Source organism: Cryptomeria japonica, chromosome 3 (assembly GCF_030272615.1).
Source record: "Cryptomeria japonica chromosome 3, Sugi_1.0, whole genome shotgun sequence".
NCBI lineage: Eukaryota > Viridiplantae > Streptophyta > Pinopsida > Cupressales > Cupressaceae > Cryptomeria > Cryptomeria japonica.
This window is the reverse complement of record NC_081407.1, coordinates 422844116-422866952: the sequence shown is the minus strand read 5'-3', so window position 1 is coordinate 422866952 and position 22837 is coordinate 422844116. Positions and strand designations below refer to the sequence as shown.

General features: G+C 35.2%; 1 non-coding gene across 1 annotated transcript; it reads right to left on the bottom strand.

Moving 5' to 3' along the window:
- Nucleotides 1-277: 277 nt before the first annotated feature.
- Nucleotides 278-472, bottom strand: LOC131070477 (U2 spliceosomal RNA). Its single transcript, XR_009112335.2, has one exon. It is a non-coding gene; the product is annotated as a U2 spliceosomal RNA (small nuclear RNA).
- Between the last annotated feature and the right edge of the window lie 22365 nt (nt 473-22837).

Sequence of the window (22837 nt, the reverse complement as noted above, 5' to 3'; positions counted from 1 at the left end):
GGAATTTTTCTTTCGGTGGACTAATCTATACATTATGAGCAGTAATGGCCGAAATTTTCTCTTTTCGGATTTTTAGCAAACAGTAAACTCTCCTTCCACGCCTTCTTCCATATCTAACAGCTTTGCCCTGTAAAGAAGAGATCGACTCTGTAACATAATGATAAACATCAAGCAGCTTCTACTGTAATATTACTTAAAATATCTGATGAGCACAATCAGAGAAACATTTGTTAAATAAATAAAACTAGAAATTTAATTTGTGGATTGGTTTGGGTGTGTGGGGTGCGCCAGGCTTGTGCTGTACTGCAATACAGAAGCGACGCGCGAAGACTCCGGCAGCAAGCTACCGTATGAGACTTCCCCCTCAAGAAATTAATTTAATATCGTGTGGTTCATTGAACCACGTATCAGATATTAAACTGATAATAACAGATACTACACTTGATCTTAGCCAAAAGGCCGAGAAAGGTATGCTTTGCATCGCATCTTCCCTCGTTATTTATACTAACATTTTCTTTGCCGGAGCCTTTCCCTGCTACATATGGGATAGTTATATCTCGATAAAGTACTCTTTAATTAGCCAATAGGCTATATTGTGTGGGCTTTGCCCATCGAAATTCAGTAATTCTCATGCCTGAAATTTTTTCCCCAAGCGCCTGAGCATTTTGTGCAAGCAGTGACCTCACGCGAAAATCTCAAGCTCAACATAAGTAGCCCTAAAGCTCCGATACTCTCAGATCCGCTCTTCGTTTACTGTGAATAGAATCTAGATTGAAGAAGTGGTTGTAGGGAGATTGTTTTAGGGTTTGCCTCATCTTAAAAATTTTCTGCTGTAGTAGGGTTCCCAATACTTTCCTGCAAATTTTTCCCTTTCTTTCTCATCGGCATCATTGAAAGAACCACACAATTTGTGCAGAATCATGAGGTAGCTCGCTTGCCACGGATTTTGTGATGAATTTTTTTGTTGTGCTTTATTTCATTCTAAAACGAATCTGTTGTTATTGTCAAGAGAAGGCATTGCCGGGAAAAACAACTTTCAGGCAGTTGAAACATTCCTCGCCCCTGTGCCTGAAAACAAACTTTAACTCGCAACAAATATTTTCGTTCAAAAGGCTGCAAATTTTTTTGTCTCGAGCTCAAGAATAGAGTAGCCCTAAAACCCCGATATTTTCAGATTGATTTTTCGTCTACTGCGAATTGATTGAAGCATCAGCTGTAGGGAGAGTTTTAAAAACTATTCTGCTGTGGTAGGGTTTCGTAAAATTTTCCTGCCCATTATTTCTCATGGCATCGTTGACAGCACGTCACAATTTATGCAGAATCAGAGAGCCATGGTTACCCTCTTCACCGCTGTCTGAAGAGGATGGAGAGGGCTTTCAATATTGCAGATAACCAAATACTACGGATTCTTGGTTCAGCCAAACTCATGAATTTATTGAATTGGTACTGTACCTCCTGCTGAATACTATGGGATTTGTGTTATATATTGTCTTTTATTTGCTTGTGTTGCTTGGATTTAGAATAGATGATGGAGGAGACAAGCACCTATAAGTAATGAATAATTACAGTTCTGATTGCTCTTGATTGAACTGATTCAGTGTTGCTTTGGATGAATCTAAATCATGCATTACTCATTTGAATTTGAATTTCCCGTATACTCTTATTAATATTCTATACATATTTTGGAATAACTATTTTAATGTTTTGCTAAGAATTTCTGTATCTGCCTCCATATTGTGTTTGACTTTTACCTGTGTCATGTTGGATCCAGACGCTTTTAGCAGTCCCTTATATTTTGAACAAATTGCTCTCAAAACAAAAATTGTAAAAAATTGTAATGATTCTTTTTCTCCCACATGTCCATGATTTTCTGAATCTTAATATATTGTCCTGGTTGAAGACATTTGAAGCCATTTTTTAAGATTTTATTCCAAAATTTAGAATTGTCCCCTAGTGATTAAGAATGCTTCTGAATATAGTTATTTAATTAAGTTATTTTTGGCTACATAATTATGTTTAAAATTTCTGTTATTTGGCAGTTGAGAATCTGTTATCTAAACTCTTTATAGTTTTAGTTATCCTAGACTGAATAATCTTGTTAGGTTTTGGAACGATAAACTATGGTGATTCGGAAACCCTCTTTTTTGAAAAATGCTGAGAATGGTTTTGATGCTACACCACTCAGCTATGTCAATACTGTAATTATGCAAAATTAATACAAATCTCGACTCTGCCTTTACTGATAAAAAAAAGAATGCTTCTGAATATCTCCATAGTTACTTCCAGAAGAACTCACAATCACTTACACAAACTCTGCAAATATTCTGTGTTTCACAAGCATTTTGGGGATGGAGATGGCATCAAATTGCAATACATATTTCAGGGCTTGCAGTCCAGGGGGCATTTTCGGGGGATGGCCGGAGCATATATAAAGTTTAGAAAATAATAATATATATTCTTCAGATTTATACAAGTTTAACTATATTAAATCAAAGATTCAAATGTAATTGACATTTTATATTAAATCAAAGATTCAAATGTAATTGACATTTCAGTGAATATTTGAAATCTGTATGCAGCAAAGATATATATATATATTTTTTTTTTTCATAAATACAAGTAAAAAATATCATCAAATATTTTGAATTATGTTATACTGCATAGCTTCTACTCTTGAAACCTTATGTCCATGATGCTTCCTTGATCGAAGACTTGCTGCTCGCACTACAGGTGGCATCAAATCATTCCAATCAACAATATCAAAAGACAACCAAAAAAAATACTAGTCCCGATTTGTGGTTAAATAAAAAAGAACATCGTGCAGCTAGACAATATAAACAGGACAATGGAAAATTAAGATAATATGCAACAATTTTATGAGCAACACAAAATAATGTACAAAGAAGAGGAGCCATAAACTGGAGTTCTTCACAGATTTGACATGTTATTTATTGATAGGGAGGCACAATGATTTAGCAGAGAGTTCCAATGAAAAAGAGGGTAAGTGCCAGGTTTTAATTGATAATTTTATGGTTACAATTTTGTCTTGAATTTGTTAGATCTAGGAAAGTTGTGAGATGAAAATGAAACGATTTGTAACTGTGGTGGAAAGGAAATGTGGAAGTAAGCACAAAATGGATGAATGCAAATTTTTTTGTGAAGTGTCTCATAGTTTGCAAGGGGAAATCAAGCAAATATTTGGAGTGGAAATCTTCTGGCAAATGGAGAAATGTCTACAGGAAGTCCATTCTATTATGAGAATGAAATTTTTTCTAGAGCAATCTTAAAGGATGCACGAAAACTGAGATAAAATGCATGAAGTTTTTTTGTTTTTTGTTTTAAATATTTTAAATACTTCCATTTAAAATATTTATCCTCTTGTAATTTTTGTAGTAAATATTGTGGTTCAAATATTTGGTATTTGGGGGAATTTGGTTATCATGATGAGAACAAAAGGTGAAGTTATAAAGGTGTTGTTGGCATTTTGTATATGTCCATGTGCAGTGCAAAAGGAAGGATTTAGATGGAGTCAAGTGTCATTTTTTTTATCAAATTTGAAAAATTCTTGTAGAAGTTTTGTTATGGTTGGTCTCTACAATGACAAGTCCTTAAACATTTAAGTTAGTCTTGGGTCTATTTTGACAATCAACTCTATAATTATATGTAGTAATCAATTCAATGTTTTTGAAAAAGTACTAATAGAATCTTATTGCAAGTTTAACTTTACATTCGTTATTGTGTACATTTATACAAAAAATTAATGTAAGATAGGTTTGTCATTTCTAATGGCATTTGTCTCAATCTTTTCAGGTAGTTAGAAATAGCTTCAAGAAATGCATCTATAGACATTTGTACACATGAGGATGAGATTAATACCTTTCTTGATAATGACAGTGTGATGGAAATTAGTTTCCAATTTGATAATGATGTTTTTAAAGATGGGTGTACAAATATTTGGCTTGAGAGACATGAATATGGTTTTATGTTTGATTTGAATCCTTGCTTTGTCAATTATGATGATAATATTTATAATGGGATCCCCATTGTATGCAACTATTCTCATAAGGATGAGGTAGAGATTTCTAGAAGAGGGCGAGATTGGTGGTTTTAGCACCCCATTAGTTTTAAAATTAAGGGAAGAGGGTATTTTGTGAGATTGGTTATAGAAGTTTTATTACTGCAGATTGCTATGAAGGGCCTAAAATGGATCTAAGCAAATTGAAGAGCACGGTTCTCCTTTTGAGATTTCTTAAGTTGATCTCTATCTTGATGATTTGAGTGATTAGTTTATTTAATGTCGTAAATTGCACCCTGTGCAATTCCACATCACATACGCATCTTCACTACAAGACGATTGGGAACATTTGTCGCTTGTTTGTCCTTTTGTCCACATGAATCATGTTGTCAACCCGGAACTTGGCTTCTAGCGACCATGTTGACCTATTGAACATGAAACTCTAGCGCGTCGTGGAGACGTTCGCACTCTATGCTAGCGTCCCGCGAATCGGTCAGCCCGTAGGTGGCCATTTAAGTGTTACGCCTGCGCTCGAAAGAGTTTGTAACGCCTCTGTCATCAGCCACTGGCGTCGAGATCTCACATTTTTGGTCTTTCTTGGGACTTCTTGATCATTTGAAGATATTTTGAGCTCTTGGCATCCATTCTCTCTTATCCTGCACAGGTTTTCTAGAATCTTGAAGACCACCATTGTTTCAGCCTCTTCAAGAACTCACGGTGCTGTCTTCACGAATGTTGGAGGGGAGTTCACTCCACTTCTTAGTCTACTTACATATTTACAATCTCTCATTTGCAACTTATTTATTATCTTATTTATTCATCTTTATCTTTATTATTTCATTTTCCAATCATGGTTATGTGGGTTGTCTATGGCAATGGAAACACCAAAACGAGGGTCTGACTAAGGCAGACCTCTAAACACAACCCCCAACATTTTCTTTCTTGCTTGTCTGCAGATTTAAAGTCATGGGAAGGTAATCATCTTGTTGGAGGCTTTAATCATGGACCAGTTGTAAGCTCTCCCTATCTCTTTATTATTATTTTAGTGTCGTGTACCTCATACTCTTAGCTTACTTTGTCATTTACATCATTTAATTAATATTATAGTCACATTTGTCATTTCCATATGGTCTCTGTACTTCATTTGTACAGGACGACAATGCGTCACACTGTTGTCCCAGTTTCGCGCACTCATCCTTGGGACAAAGCCTTAGCAGGGTTGTCTGAGAACTTTGTTTATTGGTAATTTATCTCATTTTGTGCTTAGCATCCCTTGGCTCACCTTTAGCATCAGTTTAAGTGAGGTAGAGCAAAGGTAGGTTTGTCCCTTGAGGTTCATTACCTTGAGGGTAACAAATCCCATCCTCTATAATTTAATCATGCTTTTGATTTAGAAATACCTTATGTCTAGGAATTTACTGAATATGCAAGTGATAGTGGATCCTCCTAATCTTATGAAGGTCATTTTTCACATTAATGATGTGATAGTGGAGCCTCCCAATCTCATGAAGGTCATGTTTCACATTAATGATGACCTTCTTGTACTTGGACTCAAGTATATTATACAAGACATTGAAGCATGTTAAAAAAAGAAAGAGTTTGCAATATGTAAATAAAAATGATTATCATCATGGTTCTTTTAAATTGAAAAGGTTCTTGAACATGATTTTTTTCAATTGAATGTGCATGAGGATTGTTTCTGTTGTATGAAGAAAGACTTAGATTACATCTATCTTCGTGTGCCTTGTGAATGTGGAACATTTCTTGATGACTTTAATTTTCATTCAAAGAATATGGTGAATTGCCCCGTTGTCATGATGAACATAATTTAGTTCGCATGTCCCAAATCATTGCTTTTCTCAAGTCTTACTCTTTTGACTTGCAGGTGAAATGTGACTTTATGAAGTTGCATCAACCACATGTACATGGTACTCCTTGAACATATTAAGCATGACGGTTTTGAATTTATTATAAAACCATGAAATTGTATTGCTTTTATCCCTTTGAAGTAAAAGACAATTTAATAGACATGATACATCTGACAAATATACTATATGCATACCACATCATGAGATGTTTCATTCAATATTGGGCTAAAAATCTCAAATATGTCTAATATTTTCCAATAGTAGCGTATTCAAATGTGTTCTAAAATGCATCAATATCATCTTTATATAGTCAAGCCATAGCAATGTTTATAGGATAGAATTCAAGAAATCATTAAAGAATATTGTTTTTGAGTTTTTGATAGATGTAGATGTTAGATTCATATTTTTGGTGGCTCAGGGTTAGAGATTACTTTAGTGGCGAATATTTGCCAATGGAAATTTTTTCACGTCGGCCATGTCGGAAATGACAAATATTTTGTACCGACTAGGGGTGGCCATGTCGCCAGAATATTATCAATTTCCATCAAAGTCACGACCCGATCGCCATATGTTTTATGCAATTAAATGTTTCTATGCGATGATTTCGCCAATACAATATATGGTGGACACATGGTAAATATACTTTTTTCGCCTACACTCTCCGAGGTTGCCTTAATAGATGACCTTAATTCGCCTATAGGCATGTGAAGGTTTGTTAGCCAGGGGGACCCAATTCGTCCATCTTGTCGACACGTGCCTCCATTCACCCCAACTTTCGCAACTATATTGTATTCGCTAATTATTTGGACGACCTATAATTGCCTCGAAAATTACATGTCGTATCTGGACGACCTATAATCGCCTCAAAAATTACATAAGTCGTGTTATAGTTACGCGAGATTCGCCAAATATTTGTATACCATATAAAATTCCCATGCAAAGATTAGATCTATCTCAACACAATCTGGTGGGTTCTAGGCTCTGAATTCTGATCAATATTAAGGTTTCAGACCAAGGAAAATCATTGTTGTTGACTGCATTGGCGACTGCTAGTGACCTAAAGGTGAGCGATCATATTTTTGAAGTAGTGTATTATACATTATAGTCTATTTTTAAAGGAAACTTGAATGTGGGGAAGGTTAGGAGAGGCCAACAAAAAGAAAAACGTTGTCTTCGTACTTTGACATTGGAAAAGATTGTGGTGAAAATCAGGAAGGTACATCATCACAAGTACAAGTACAAAATTCGCCACCTACACCGCATGTTGAAGATGACGGTGAACCTGATATCTCAGATCGGGATGATCTTGAAGAAGATTGTCTGGTAGATACCCAAGTTAGCCAGAATGATATAATCGACTTGGGTGATAATGCCATTGATGATAATGCTCGGAAGGGGAAAAGAAAAGCCATATCAAAAAAGGGTGAACCACAATCAAAAAAGGATTGGGAGTGGGATATGTCAGTGAGGAATTTTCAAATTAATTGGGCATCAAAGTATCCATTCATTGAACCAGTGAAGAATCCAATTGAAGGCAAGCCTCCAATAGAATGGAGGTGTAAGATTTGCACTTGGAAACATAACAAGGAAATTAGGTTGCAGCTAAAATTTGACACCATAGAAAAGCATATGGGTAAAGTTTATGAAAAATAAATGATAGACGGGGTTGAAAAATCAGTGATAAGATAGAAAACAAAGGAGGAATGTAAGCATGTGAGGAATGTCGAAGAGTGTTATTTTCATGAGAAAATACAGGCGAAGCTTGCTGAAGTTAAAGGTTCTATTGAAGCTATTTTTGGAAAAGCAATGCAAATAGAACAACTGGGAAAAGTTGTTTAGTTAAGCATTGTTTTTTATATTTTGAGTAGAGGGCGTGCTATGACATATTTCCCATCAATTAGTGGTTTATTACACTTTTTGAAAGTTCCTAACTATCCTAATAGACACTGGTTAGTAAACAGTGGATGGAAATGGGCAAGTTGTCTTGCAGAGGTTAAAAAAGAAGATGTAAAGGAAAAAATAAGAGAGTCAAACTTTATTGCATTTTCTTTAGACGAAGTTACGACAGTAGACAATACTTCATGGGTATGCATGCATGTTTATACTGTAGAGAATCATACCTGCCAACCTCATCTACTATCTGTTGTTAAAATGAAGGAGAGTGCGGCAACGGAAAATTTATTTCAACTAGTAAAGAGATGTTTAATTGAATATGGAGGTATGAATGACATGATGGTAGTAAAAAAATTGGTTTGTGTTGGAGCAGATGGAGCTTCAGTAATGCAAGGTCACATGAACGGTCTTTGTACAAAGATTGAAACTTCATTTTCACCGTACATTACTGCAATTCACTTCATGGCTCACAGAATGAATCTAGCTTTTGGAATTGTGAGCAAGTTTGCTTTGATTAGAAAATTGAAATTTTAATCAGAGAGCTCTACTCACACTTCTGTCGAATTCCCAAGCGATTTATGGAATTTCAACACGGAATAACTGATGGGAAAAAGCTTCTCAAGGATAATGATACCGGATGGATCTCTTTGGATGGTCCAACACATCGAGTGTTTTCAGAATATCCATCCTTGATTGGACTTCACACAACACACGATGAATCAGATCAACTAAAATTTCCTGAACTTCTTCGCAGGTTAAGTAATTTAGAGACACTCTTAACTTTAGAAGCTCTTTTTCCCATGCTAGAGGAAATGAGGAATATCATGAAGGCTTCCCAAAAAAGAACTCTGTATATTGCAGAATATGCTACGCTGCGTAAGATGACATGCATGACCCTCGACAATCTCTATCGAAATCAACCAAGACTATCTGATGAAAAAATTGTTAAGTGGCAGGCATTCATAGATTTGAACAATCCTGATAACTTTTTACAAATTGGTGCAGACGGGGAGGTATGTGCCAATGTACAGGGAGTTGAGATACCAATGCACTTCTATGCCATGGTTGACCCTGAGGAACCAGGAAAGCACCCCGGGAAGCAACTAGCAAGAGTTAAAAGGGAAGATTTTGATAAGATTGTTGAGACTGTAACTACTTCTGTGAAGAAAATTGCATATGATCTTTCCTCACAAATTAGAAGCAGATTCCCTCCTGACAACCTACTCGAAGCCATGTCTATTGTGTTTCCTCAATATTGGAGCCTCAATAAAGCAGCTGATTTTCGAAGTAAGCTACTGACTTTGATAAAACAATTTTGCATATCCAGAGAATTCAATGGAGTAACTATAAATGGAATATTAGAGGAAACTCATCTTCGAGAGAAATCATCTCATTTTGCATACACTATGAAAGAATGATATGGCAAAATGGAGAACCCCCGCGAAGAGGGATCAGTAACAAGGCTTTGGAAAACTATAGCCGAGAACTCAACATTGCATGATTCAATGCCAGAATATGTGAAGCTTGCTGATTTATGTCTTACCATGATATTGAGTTCGGTGGAAGATGAGAGAGTTTTTAGTTCTTTGGGGTTCCTAAAATCAAAGCTAAGAAACAAACTAGACAAAAATTTGGAAAATTGCTTGAGGCTTTATACATCTAGGTATGATGTCCACACTTTTCCTTACGATAGGGCATTGCAAATCTGGAGGTCCAAATGTGAAAGAAGAGGTTTGGGCAACACTTCAAACCAAAGTTCCAGTGGGACTATTGACTCATGTATTGGACCTATTGGTAGCATTGAGATGCAGTTCGGTAAAGGTATGCAGACTTAGAGTGAAGAAACTCAAACCACAAACAAGAATCAAGAAAGCTCTGAATTTGATGAGGATGAATGGAAACTGTAAGAGATTGGTATTTATTAATCTTATTACTGTATCTCATCATTCATATTACAAAAGCATATTATTATTTGCAATTACAATTTAATATTGATTTGTAATTGTATTTTTCAACTTTCTATTTCCAGATTTAAAATAGCATAATTAAAAAAAAAACCATAATGTGTTTATTGATACATAGATGTTTATTGTTTATTTATACTTGTTTAAGTCTCAAATTTGTGTGATACATTTTAGAACCATATGATACAATTCATTCAATAGTAATACACATGTCGAGAACTTAGATTTTCATTAATTCTTTCAAAATATAGCCATATGATACAATTCATTCAATAATAATACACCAATCTGTGTGATTCTCCATGCAAATTGCAAAAGTGAATACAAAGTTTTAGAACCCTTTGCAAATGACCCTAAATTCTCTTTTATAGAAACAAGAGAGAAACAACAACTCCTGTGTGATTCTCCAATGTCCATGCAAAAGTGAATTCAAAGTTTTAGAACCCTTTGCAAATGACCCTGTATTCCCTTTTATAGAAACAAGGGAGCAACAACAACTTCAGGTTGAATTGCAAGTTTGCAACATGTGAAGACTGAACATCAAAATCACAAACTCAACACAAATTTATATGGCCATCACAGGCCGTATTAGCAATTTAACATCTGCTACATGTTTGATGTCTCCTGTTCAAAAAACAGAGTTCAAAATTAAATATTGATTCACGCCATGACAAATTAAACATAGATAATAGCAGTGCCTAAAACCTACTAATCAGAAATAGCGAAATGCATAAATGTTAAAGCAAGGGAGAATTTGAGAATACAAATTTATTGGCTGAAGTTTTGCACTGTGCATCATAGATTCATAGGCTGGATTAGCAAAATAGAAATAGCGAGTGCTGGTTTTTTCCTATTCATAAAATAGATTCATAGGATGGATTAGAAAAATAGCAATAGCGAGTGCATCATAGATTCAGAGGATGGATTAGCAAAATAGCAAACAGAAAAAACATAAAACCTTGAAATTAAGAGTAAAAGAAGAAAATTGTGCAATACATACTATGATTCTTAAGATTTTTGTGCCAGTTTTTGTAGGGTGCTCCACTCTTCGTCTGATGGAAGGTCAATATTATTTAAAGTATGGAAAGTCAACTCCAACTTCGTCAACATTCCATTTTTAGAAGATTTACTTGACATCACTATTTCATCCAATACCGAATTCAGAGTTGTAAATGGTTGGACGAATTCCAGAAAGCTTTGGGGAGTTGTGTCCTTTGGAAGCAAGTCTAAATTAGACTTCATTTTTATCTCCATGCTTATTTTGTAAGCTTCTTCTTCAATGAATTTATTTGATGGGTCAACGGTCTTAGGCAAACCAAGTTTAATCAAATTATTTTTCTTTTCTTGCAGCTTCAATATCTTTTTTCCACAATTTTCCATAACTTCTGATGTTTCCCTTAGCTTCTGGCATTTTTGAATGCTAGATGATTTCTTAATTGTGGCATCAATGTGGCTCTTAATTCCCTTGGATGCCAAGTAGCTATCACTGGAACTGTAGACTACTTTCAGAATCTTTTTTACCATATCCTCTTTTGAATAAACATGTGTGCTCTTCTCATAGTGCCCTTTGATTTTCATATAAATTAGTCTCAGACTTTCAGTCAATTGAAACCATTCACACAACTTGTCACTCCTCTGCATTATTTGCTGCCAAATGTTTTCTTGTATATACTTCGTTGTATTTTTCATATTATCTTTCAATCTATCCTCCAAAGTTTTTATTTTATCATTTGCATTGTGCAGGTCTTCTTTCATTTGTGCACATTTTTTTTCTTTCTTCCTCTACTTCCTCTTGCAAATGTTTTTCTTTTTCCTTCCCATGATCCAATAGGTCCTGTAATTTTCTCATTTCGGCATCAACAGACTCATAATTTTTGTATAATTTTTGAAAACTAGCTTTTTCCTCATCAATTTTTTTTTACTGCTTTTAGCCAGTTTTTCTGTCAGGTCCTTCAATTCTGCATCCATCTTCTCCCAAATTTTTTATCCTTTTTTGTAAATCATTGCACTTGCTATCTGCTGCTTTCCTCGATTTTTTCGTTTTCCAGGTCTGCCTATAACTTTTCTATTTGTTTCTCCAGTTTATTTTTTTCTCTCTCCACCTTTAGCAATGAAGTGTAGACCACTTCGTTAGTCCTTTTTGAAACACTAATTTTGTTCACATTATGTACTTTGGAAAAATCCATTTGGAGGGTGCTAACTTGAAATTCAGAGGAATCTATCTGATTGTGTGGTGGATTTTTATCTTTAGTTGGGGCCAAGGGCATAACAACCATGAACTCCATCATATCTTTCTGTGGGTCATATGTTGGAAATACCCTTTTCCTTGCAGGCTGTTCATTTACAACTTCAGTCAAGGAAACCCTATGAAATGCTTTCTTTTTTTCTTTATTTGCTTTTGTTGTGTGTTCATATTTTTCATAGTAATCACGAAATTGAAAATCTGGGCTTGCTGAAGCAATTGAATGTTTGAAAGGTGACATAGGAATACAATTTTTTAAACTCTGCATCCTCATCGATGCTCTCAAATTCTGCACTTGTCTTTGGTTCACTGAGATTCCTCCTCATAGTCCAAAAATCATTTATTTTGGTTTGAGTCCAATAATTCTCTCTACATTCGTGCAAAATTGATTAGGGAACATATTTCTTAGATGGATTAGCAGATTTTAGGTAGAAGTTGTAGGACCTCCTATTTTAGATGTCCTTGCCCTCCTTTGTTGTCCTCTGTGTGTGCAATGCCATAATTTGTGATGAAATTTCTTCTATTGAAATGTTATTGTCAGCTGCAATTTTCTCCATCTCTTTTTTAACCTCATCCCAGGAGTCCATGTTTCTAAGCTTTTCTAGCAATTGTTTACTTTCATGTTGATATAACGCTGAAGAGTTCCCATTTTTCTTAAGCCTTGCTTGAACTACACTGATTGGATCATACTGCCAGAGACCCTCATCACCAAAGTTAAAAACTGTCAAAAAATCATGTGCCACATTGAATGCTTTTCTCTCAAATGTGAACCCTCCACATGAGAAAGGCAAGGAAGGAAATATGCTCTTCTTTTGCTGACTATGGAAGTGCCTATATGTGCTCTCCAATTTCCATACATACTCTAATGCAAATACCCTCTCTGTCACATGTATTGGAAGTCTGTATGGTTTTACTGCTGATCCATAAAACCTTAACACAGTGAATTCTTCCATGAAGAACTAGTCAGCCAATTCTATTTGACTTCCGAGTTGAATGCAATCTCTACAAGACACAGACAACCTAGGCATTGGAGTGCTTGTAATTTCATTATACATTGGTGCCAAAAAGAAGTCTACCAAATGGTTGTAGTTCTTTCTGTTATCATGCATCCTTATCTTTGGTGTCCAATCATATATTGGACACTCTGTTCTCTTCCCAGTTTTCTCATCAATCTTATAGGTCACAATCTGAAGATTGTTGGTCTCGAATATTGCATGATACTTGGATAGAAGGAGATAGCACAAGTAGGATGAGAACCTAAATGTCTTACAGGAACCTTTTTGATCATTAGTAATTGTTTTTGCATGGATTTTACAATGTGCTCAATAAAATTATATCTCACTGGCTGACCTACACAATGGATATAATAAATCATTTCAAGAAGGCTTGCACCCACTTCCCTATCATTTTCCAATCCGAGGCAAAACGACAACAAGGAAATAGTATCCCGAACCCATGGAACAAAAATGTTAGAATCATAAGGAGGCTTATGATTCTGATCCAACACAATACCAGTACGACTCTTTATTAGAGCTTTGATAATTGAATCTCTGTGACTTGGATCAAGACTCTCATAATTCCTTGCTAGCTTTTCAAGGTCAATTTGGATGTTTGAGTTTTGGGCTTCAAATCCTAGGTTCAACAAATGAGCAAGTTCTCCCTCGTTTATGGATAGAATTTCCTCTTTTGTATTTTTATTGACAATTAATTTTTTTATCTTCATCATAATTTTCGACGCAGACCATGACAAAATCAGGGCAAGGGAATACTTCAGGTAACACCATGCTTCCCAATCCAACATCCCGTGATGCAATTTTATATGTTCTTTGTTGTAACATTGGGTTGAAAACAATAAATTTTGCCCTGCATGGATTTGCTGCCTTACTAGACAATGCATATCTAATATCTATGATACGCTTTTCACCATGGATAGCAGGGTCATAAATATCATGGTATTCATCAATGAAACCTGAAGTTTTAACCAATTCAGTTAGGTACATTTTGTTTTTCACTTGGCTTCTTGTTGAACTACTGCTTCCCGTTTTCCCCATCACTATTATTGTTAATAATTCAAAATAATGCTAGATAAAAACCTAAAAATGCTAACCCTCAAATTGGACCATGAGATTACCAAAAGCAAAAAAGGCGGGATGTAGGTGTTCTAGATTTTACCCATAATTTATATTTCACTAGATTGGCATAGATAGTCTCTGTTGCAACTTGCATTCCTCAATCTAGTAGCTGTTTCTGAATCTCCCTCGATTTACAGGTTTGTCCATGAAATGAAATACAATTATGATTTATGAGTCTCTTATTTTGAAAACTCTGAAAAGTAGAAAAGTAATACCTAAAGGGCAAAATATCTAGAGTCATGTTGTAATTTTATTAATTACTGTTAATAACTATTCGATGCTGAAGGACAAAACATTCATTACTTCAGTATAAATTCCAAGGACATTAAGAATCATGTTGTAATTTTATTAATTATTATTAATAACTATTTGATGCCGAAGGACAAAACATTCACTACTTCAGTATAAATTCTGAGGATATTAAATATAATACGTTCAATTCCGGGCGAAGTTCTCACAAATGAGTTCATTTCCCACATTCGGGCCGAAATCCACCCTAAGCCGTTGATCTTTGCTCATCCAACGGACGAGGGACCAGGGTACCAATTGTGACTCTATGGGTCTGTGTTTTAAGTCTATTTAATAATTTTAAACTTCCGCCCGAAAAAGAGCTTTATAGACTTAATTATATTTAATTAAATTTAAAACGTTTCAGTTCCAGGCGAAGTTCTCACAAATGTGTTCACTTCGCACATTCGGGCCAAAATCCACCCTAATCCGTTGATCTTTGCTCAACCAATGGACGATGGTACTTGTTGTCAGTTGTCATGGGTCCCATGACTTCTGCTAGTTTTCGGGCATGTCATCATACTCGTGTCACTTTTCGGGTTTGTTTTTTAAGTCCGTTTAATCATTTTAAACTTCCGCTCGAAAAAGAGCTTTATAGAGTTAATTATATTTAATTAAATTTAAAATGTTCAATTCCAGGTGAAGTTCTCACAAATGTGTTCACTTCTCACATTCGGGCCAAAATCCACCCTAAGTCGTTGATCTTTGTTCATCCAACAGACGATGGTACTTGTTTACAGATGTAGTGGGTCCCACGACTTCTGCCATTTTTCTGGCACGTCACCATACTCGTGTCACTTTTCGGGTTTGTTTTTAAAGTCTATTTAATCATTTTAAACTTCCACCTGAAAAAGAGATTTATAGTCTATAGACTATAGACTTACTTATATTAAATTAAATTTAAAATGTTCAATTCCGAGCGAAGTTCTCACCAATGTGTTCACTTTCCACATTTGGGCCGAAATTCACCCTAAGCCATTGATCTTTGTTCATCCAACGGACGATGGTACCTATTTTCAGATGTAGTGGGTCCCACGACGTTTGCCATTTTTTTGGCACGTCACCATACTCGTGTCACTTTTCGAGTCTATTTTTTAAGTCTATTTAATCATTTTAAACTTCCGCCCAAAAAAGAGATTTATAGTCTATAGACTATAGACTTAATTATATTTAATTAAATTTAAAATGTTCAATTCCGGGCGAAGTTCTCACAAATGTGTTCACTTCCCACATTCGGGCCGAAATCCACCCTAAGCTGTTGATCTTTGTTCATCCAATGGACGATGGTACCTGTTTATAGATGTAGTGGGTCCCACGACTTCTGCCATTTTTCTGGCACATCACCATACTCGTGTCACTTTTCGGGTATGTTTTTAAAGTCTATTTAATCATTTTAAACTTCCGCTCGAAAAAGAGATTTATAGTCTATAAACTATAGACTTAATTATATTTAATTAAATTTAAAATGTTCAATTCCGGGTGAAGTTCTCACCAATGTATTCACTTTCCACATTCGGGCCGAAATCCACTCTAAGTCGTTCATCTTTGTTCATCTAACAGACGATGGTACCTGTTTTCAGATGTAGTGGGTCCCATGACTTTTGCCATTTTTCTGGCACGTCACCATACTCGTGTCACTTTTCAGGTCTGTTTTTTAAGTCTATTTAATCATTTTAAACTTCTGCCCGAAAAAGAGATTTCTAGTCTATAGACTATAGACTTAATTATATTTAATTAAATTTAAAATGTTCAATTTTGGGCGAAGTTCTCACAAATGTGTTCACTTCCCACATTCGGGCCGAAATCCACCCTAAGTCGTTGATCTTTGTTCATCCAACGGATGGTACCTATTTACAAATGTAGTGGGTCCCACGACTTCTGCCATTTTTCTGGCATGTCACCATACTCGTGTCACTTTTCGGGTCTATTTTTTAAGTCTATTTAATCATTTTAAACTTCCTCTTGAAAAAGAGATTTATAGTCTATAGACTATAGAGTTAATTATATTTAATTAAATTTAAAATGTTCAATTCCGAGTGAAGTTCTCACAAATGTGTTCACTGCCCACATTTGGGCCGAAATCCACACTAAGTCGTTGATCTTTGCTCATCTGACGGACGATGATACCTGTTGAGAACTTGAGTGTTGTTAGATGTCGTCGGTCCCATAATAAGAGACATTTAAATTTTAAAGATGTGCAATAGTTTGAGATAACTATTAAATATAATGTTAATATTATTTGTAAAAATTTGAAATTCAAAAATAGTATAAAACATGAAACTTAATTTTTAGAATAAAACAAATAACTAAATAAAAATATAAATTTTGATATACAATTTGAAAGGTAAAAGTTTAATATAAAAAATAAAACATTCAATATTAAATCTAAAATATTAATTTAAAGTTTAACAAAATTCTTTGAAAATATGCTTACGATATATAATTTTAAAAAATAGTTTAAAAATATATATAAAAGTTCAACATAAATTTAGTGTATTAATTAAAAAAAAAGTGTAGTCCTCAACCTGTTAAGGCGAGCAAATTTGGAAAGTACAAATGCCAAGGTGACGATTAATTGTTGCAGAAGGAGTTGTCTGCGACAGGTTGCACGAACGGAGGAAGGGGAGGATGGCAGGAAATCTTTTTCTCGATCTCATGGCATTAATGCCTTATCGTACACATTCATTACCCGGCCTATACGATAGAGGTATAATTTATTACCTTTTGATATGTGTGCTAGTTTTTTCTTTGAAGCAGAACAAATCTGTAGTTCGTAGCTTCTGTAAGACATTTTTTGCAGGAAGTGTTTTTGAAATTGCAGGTGACCATGGAGGCCAATTTCACATTGTGAACATACAAGAAGTTGGTGCCCTTTTTGGGCAAAGTATCTGATAAACGAATGCAAGGACTGTTCAGGTTTAAGGAGGAGAAGTTGTGGGCGGCAGCTCGACTGATGCTTGTGGAGGAGGTGGCACATATCAGTCACCGATATTGAACTAACATGGAGGTTTACTCTCTGATTTTGGCGTGGGCCTGTGAATTCAAACCGGAGGCGGAAAAGGTAAACCTCACATTGGTCAAATTGATTGATGGGGATTTTTTGATTAACTTGGATTCAATCTTGGAGTGGGTGGTGTCGGGAGTTGGCATTCAAATTAAGGAAGGGGACGACCAGGAGGAATTGCTTCCTTTTATTCGTGGCCTAGATGATGAAATCAAATACCAGTGCTGTGAACGTTCCCAAGTGGGGTCGGAAGCGATGAAACTCTTTGTGAAATTAACCAGGGTGGATGAAGTCCTGAAGGCTTTGCATGTGGTGGCAAGGATGGAGGTTGGTAGGGAATTGAGAGATAGGGCTAAAGAAGGAAGGGCCATACAGCTACTGGCAAGCTTGGAGGGTGGCCTCGACTTCGGGTGCCTAAACTGCATTCCAAAAATGAAAGTTGAAGCGGCAAAAGGGAAAGCATCGACCTCCGAGGAGGGAAGGGACTGGGAGGAGGCGACCCAGGGGGATAGTGAGTGAGTGGCCTATCAGCCAATGTTTTTTAATTTGCTTCCAAATGATTTATTATTGCTGGAACATTTGTTATGGATATCCAACAATGAACTGGTTTTTTTGTTTGCTTCCTATAAGCCATGGGCAATATGGTTTTCTCTCTGTCTGCATTTATGCATGAATGACTGCAAATTTTGTATCTTGAAACTTTTGAATTAATAGAATGAAAAAACCTTTACCGATAAACTTTTGTATCTTGAAACTTTTGAAATTTTATATTTTGAATGACTATATATTTATAAAATTATAATCAACCATAATCAATGTACAAATAATTAATGGAACGAACTGAATTTTTTTTTATAGCATTACATAAAAAAGATCACAGTATTAAATTTATTTCCATTGTTTAACAAATAATTGAAATAACGTAGCTCATATACAAAAAGCATTTGAAAGAAATTAATTAATAAAAATGAAATAGAATTATAGAAAGCATTTTTATATCCATAAGATTGTAAGAGGCAAACTGAAACAAACTAGAATTTGAAAAATTATCATTAATATTTATGCTTTGGAAATTTACAATTTTTTCGTCTCAAGTCTGAGACTTGAGTCCCTCAAAAACTTAAAAGCCAAATTGAGTGATCCATTGAGCCTGTTAGGTTTCGAGGACATAGGAAAAAAAAACTACTAGGGGCCCAGGGGGGTAGCGCTAGGGCACAGGTAGTGGATGGTTTACAACTTTGCACTAAGAATCCGACCCTCCTTCCATGTAGAATTCTTCAGACAACATAAGCTAAGAGAATTATTCAAGCCAATTGTAGTTTGGAAAGTCGTCCAGGAGCAACCATTTTCGGAGGAAGTCCCTGCCAATCCGCGCCCATTTCCTGTGACGCATCAAGTGCTCTACATTCAGGTTCAGGAGAAATGGTTGCCTGGCCACTGACACTATTTGGTCAGGGAGGAGAAGCTTGGTTAATTCACTCGCCAAGGGATCCCCACCCCTACTTCTGCAAGGATGACAATAGTAATGTCGTCTCCAAGGAAGTCTTCATTAAAAACATTCCTCAACAGCATCAATATATCCACCTTGTCTCCTCTGAGGTCCAAAAGAGATGCTAAGAAATGAGATGTAATGTCCGTGTTAACACGGTATGTATTTTCGTTTTGCAGAAACTCTCTGCCCAACATCATCCGCACAACCTCATTGATGAATGACCCGACCTCCTTGCAGACTGATTGGAGGGTTTCATCCTTAATGGAGCCCAGAAAGGCCCTCTGGTCCTTTGCAAAAATGCTTCTCAAGTGGATGGGAGTGTCCATCTTGAGAAAACAGATTAACAAATTAAACAACCTAAGCCTATAAACCTAAACCAGAGGAAGAATTTAAATACCATGAGCTCCGACGATTTATCTACCAAATGACAAAGGCTAATTGAAGATGAAAGAAGCCGAGATCGTATATAAATAAATCTCTTGATTGTAATAATTACTTCTCTAACCGTATTAATTGCTTTAAATTTGGAAACAACTCAAAACCAGTACCAAGTTGGCAAGTACCACATTGGAAGTTGTGGGGACAACGTGGATTGCCGTAAGTGAACATATATATATTAAATGACCAAAATTATCGATTGTGATTCATGAGATTTGATACGTGTGTATTGAATCCAATTCCATTCCGGGCACTTTCTGGTGAGCTATGTTCGCTTCAAAAAATTGGGCCGAAATAAAACTTCAGCCATTGATCTACGATCATCGAACGGTTTAAAATCATTGATAGATTTTAGATATGTGTCACCCTTCACATGTCAAAGAGGCCACACTTATTGATACATTGTGCAAATTCTGGATTCAATATGATGTACTGATGTGATGTGATGTGCCCTGTCTATTAATGGCAATGAATTCATGAAATCGCCAATAAATTATATATTTTTTCATAAATAAAAAAATATTTGCCAAAACAAATTCAATAATTTTCAAGCGGTGGATAAAAATCACCAATAAATTTAAATAATTTTTCCTTCAGAGTAAAATTTTTCGCCCATACAATTATATATTTGTGCCTTTTAACAAAAATTATTCGCCTCCTACAATATATATTTTCCCCATAGAACAAGGTATAATTCGCCAGAAATTTATGGAATTTTCGTACCCTAGAAAAAAATCGCCAATACAAAATAAATTTTTGCCCTATTTTGAAAAAAAATTTCGCCATCCATATGAAAATTCCCCCCCGAAAATAATGTCTGATTCGCTAGGATTTTACATAGTTGCCCGGGGGGTGGTTTCTTAAAGTTATCCCTGCTCAGGGTCATTGAGAAATGATTATAAAAAGGTAAATTTAGAAATTTGCAAGGGGAGTTAGTTTGTTCACTTGATGGATTAGATATCGGTCTATATTATAGAGATTACTTATGGAATCTCATTATCTTCACAAGGGGCATGTATCCATGAACGAGAGCCATTGTTTGCACTAATTTCACACCTTCATATTTCTATCTTTTAGCCATCAATTTGATGATTTGGAATTGCCACAAATTTGGTTTGCAATTTTTTTTAATTTTTAATGATTGATATTCATATTTTGGCAATTCGTATGAATCTCTATCTATGATTGCAAGTCACTGGGATGAGATTTGAGCTTGAAATTATGAGTTTGACCATGCCCGCATCTTTGAACAACTCTCACTTTAAAGTTAAATTTATTTATTTGTAAAATTGGATGAGCCTTAATAATTCATAATCTGCTATTAGTTTTGAAGAAATTCTAATTAACAACATTTAAAATGGGATGAGGAGTCTATCTTTTGCTTGGTTTCAACAAAAAATAAAATTATGGAGGGAGGCACAAAGACTTATGATGAATTCTATGTTAGCAACAAAAATAAAAAAAACATACAATAAAATATGCACCATACATACATTAATGAAGTTTCTACAAAATGGTTTATATGAACTATATGCAAAAAGAGATCATTTTGAGTAAAACGAGTTCACAAATGTGATGGAAAGCAAAAAGTGGAAGCAAGCACAAATTGGATGAATTCAAATTGTTTAATACAGTCTCTCACAATTTGCAAGGTGAAATTAAGTAAATATTTGGAGTAAAAATCTTTTGAAAAAGTGTTTGCAGAAGGCTCCTCTAACAAAAAAAAGGTTCATATATTCTCAATCCTAGATACCTTCCTACCCACAGATCTTGCACCTTTTGTTTGTCCAACCTTTATAGCCTTCCATGGGCAATTTGACCCATTTTTTCTATGCTTCGTGCCTGTTAGTTCATCTTCATCCTCCACATCTTGTCCTTCAACTGTCACTGGTACCTCTCCTTCATCCATTTCCACTAGATTCTTGTCCTTTATGAACGTCTGGAGCCATCCTGATTCCTCCCCCAAAACCAATCCTAGAATTCTCTTCCAAAAGAGGACATTTTTCTCAACTGTAGTTCTAAATATCAGCAATTCTATCAAATCCACTAAGAAGGTGAGTGAGAACTTGTTCATCTCATGACCCCTCTTCTAAATGATGTAGTAATCTCATAAAAAAGGGATACCAGATTCGTCCACAACATTATTCACCACATCCTTGAGTTTTCTCAAAAACTTACTTTAGATCAACTTTTCACAAAGAGGCACTATCATTTTGCTTAGTTTCCCCCAAATGAAAAATTGAGACCACGAACATATCAAAAATATTGAAATCAACCCCATACCTATGGTCCCTTCTAATAAATATCCCCCAACACCATTTTGATACCACTAAGAATGAGCTCGATGATAGATTTAAACACACAATGTAGTCTCTTCTTCGTCACCTTTCCAAGAAATGTCATTTTCCTCCTCTCGCTGACAATTCTGACTGGCATATCCATCATGCCCTTTCCCCGGTTTTCTTTGTGATATGTGGACACTATTAAGGCCTTCAAATATTAGTGTCTCATAATTTTAGACTATCCCCTCTCAAAAATCCCATCACCTCAAGTCTATCATTAGTCTCATTTGAATCTTTGGTTCGACATCTTTTCCAATGATGACCTTTCATCCTCCAATAGATAGGTTATGTGAAGAAATCTCTTCTTGTTAGAATATAATGTTATTAGGGATCACATCCTTATAACATTTATATATAATGTTCTAATATAAGGTTATAAAACCTTATATATTATATGCTTTATAAGCATATCCCATTTGAAATAATTATAATCTAATAACTATTAGATTATTGATTATTTATGAGTGGGGGTTATTGAAAAGGTGTGACTAGTGAAGTCACCCTTCCTCCTATATTTAAGGAGGTTCTCTCTCATTTGAGAGGTGTGAGAATTTGGAGCTTTATGGTGAGTTGTATCACTATGCATATGAGGTATTATTGGCCATGTGGAAGTATTGGAGGAGTGTCCCCAGGTTCATGTCTATTTTATGATAGACTATATTTGTAAGTGTTTTAATTAAATAATGCTTTATGGGTTTTTTTACCCGAAAGGGTTTTCCCCATGTATATCTTGTGTAATGTGTACATTTTGCATGTATGTTTCATATTTCATTTACTTTATAATCTTGTTTATAATGATTAGTATCCTAAGATCCTAATTTCTAACATGGTATCAGAGCCTATTAGGCTACACTAATCATTTTTACAGATTATTCTAGAAGATCTATAGAACTTGATGGGAAAATTCCTTATGCTCAATCAACATGTATGTTATATCATTAAGTAATTTCAAAATACTCGTAAAATCAAGCTTCCACGTTCAAGTAAGTATACTCCGTGAGCCTACGTTGAGCCTAGTTTGAAAAGGTGTACAACCATTTAATTATTTTACATTAAATAAGGACAAATTTGGGATTTTTTTTTTGAAATAAATGATAACTAAAAATGTCCTTGTTAGTAAAAAAAACTATGATCAAATTACTTTAAATATTCTATTTGT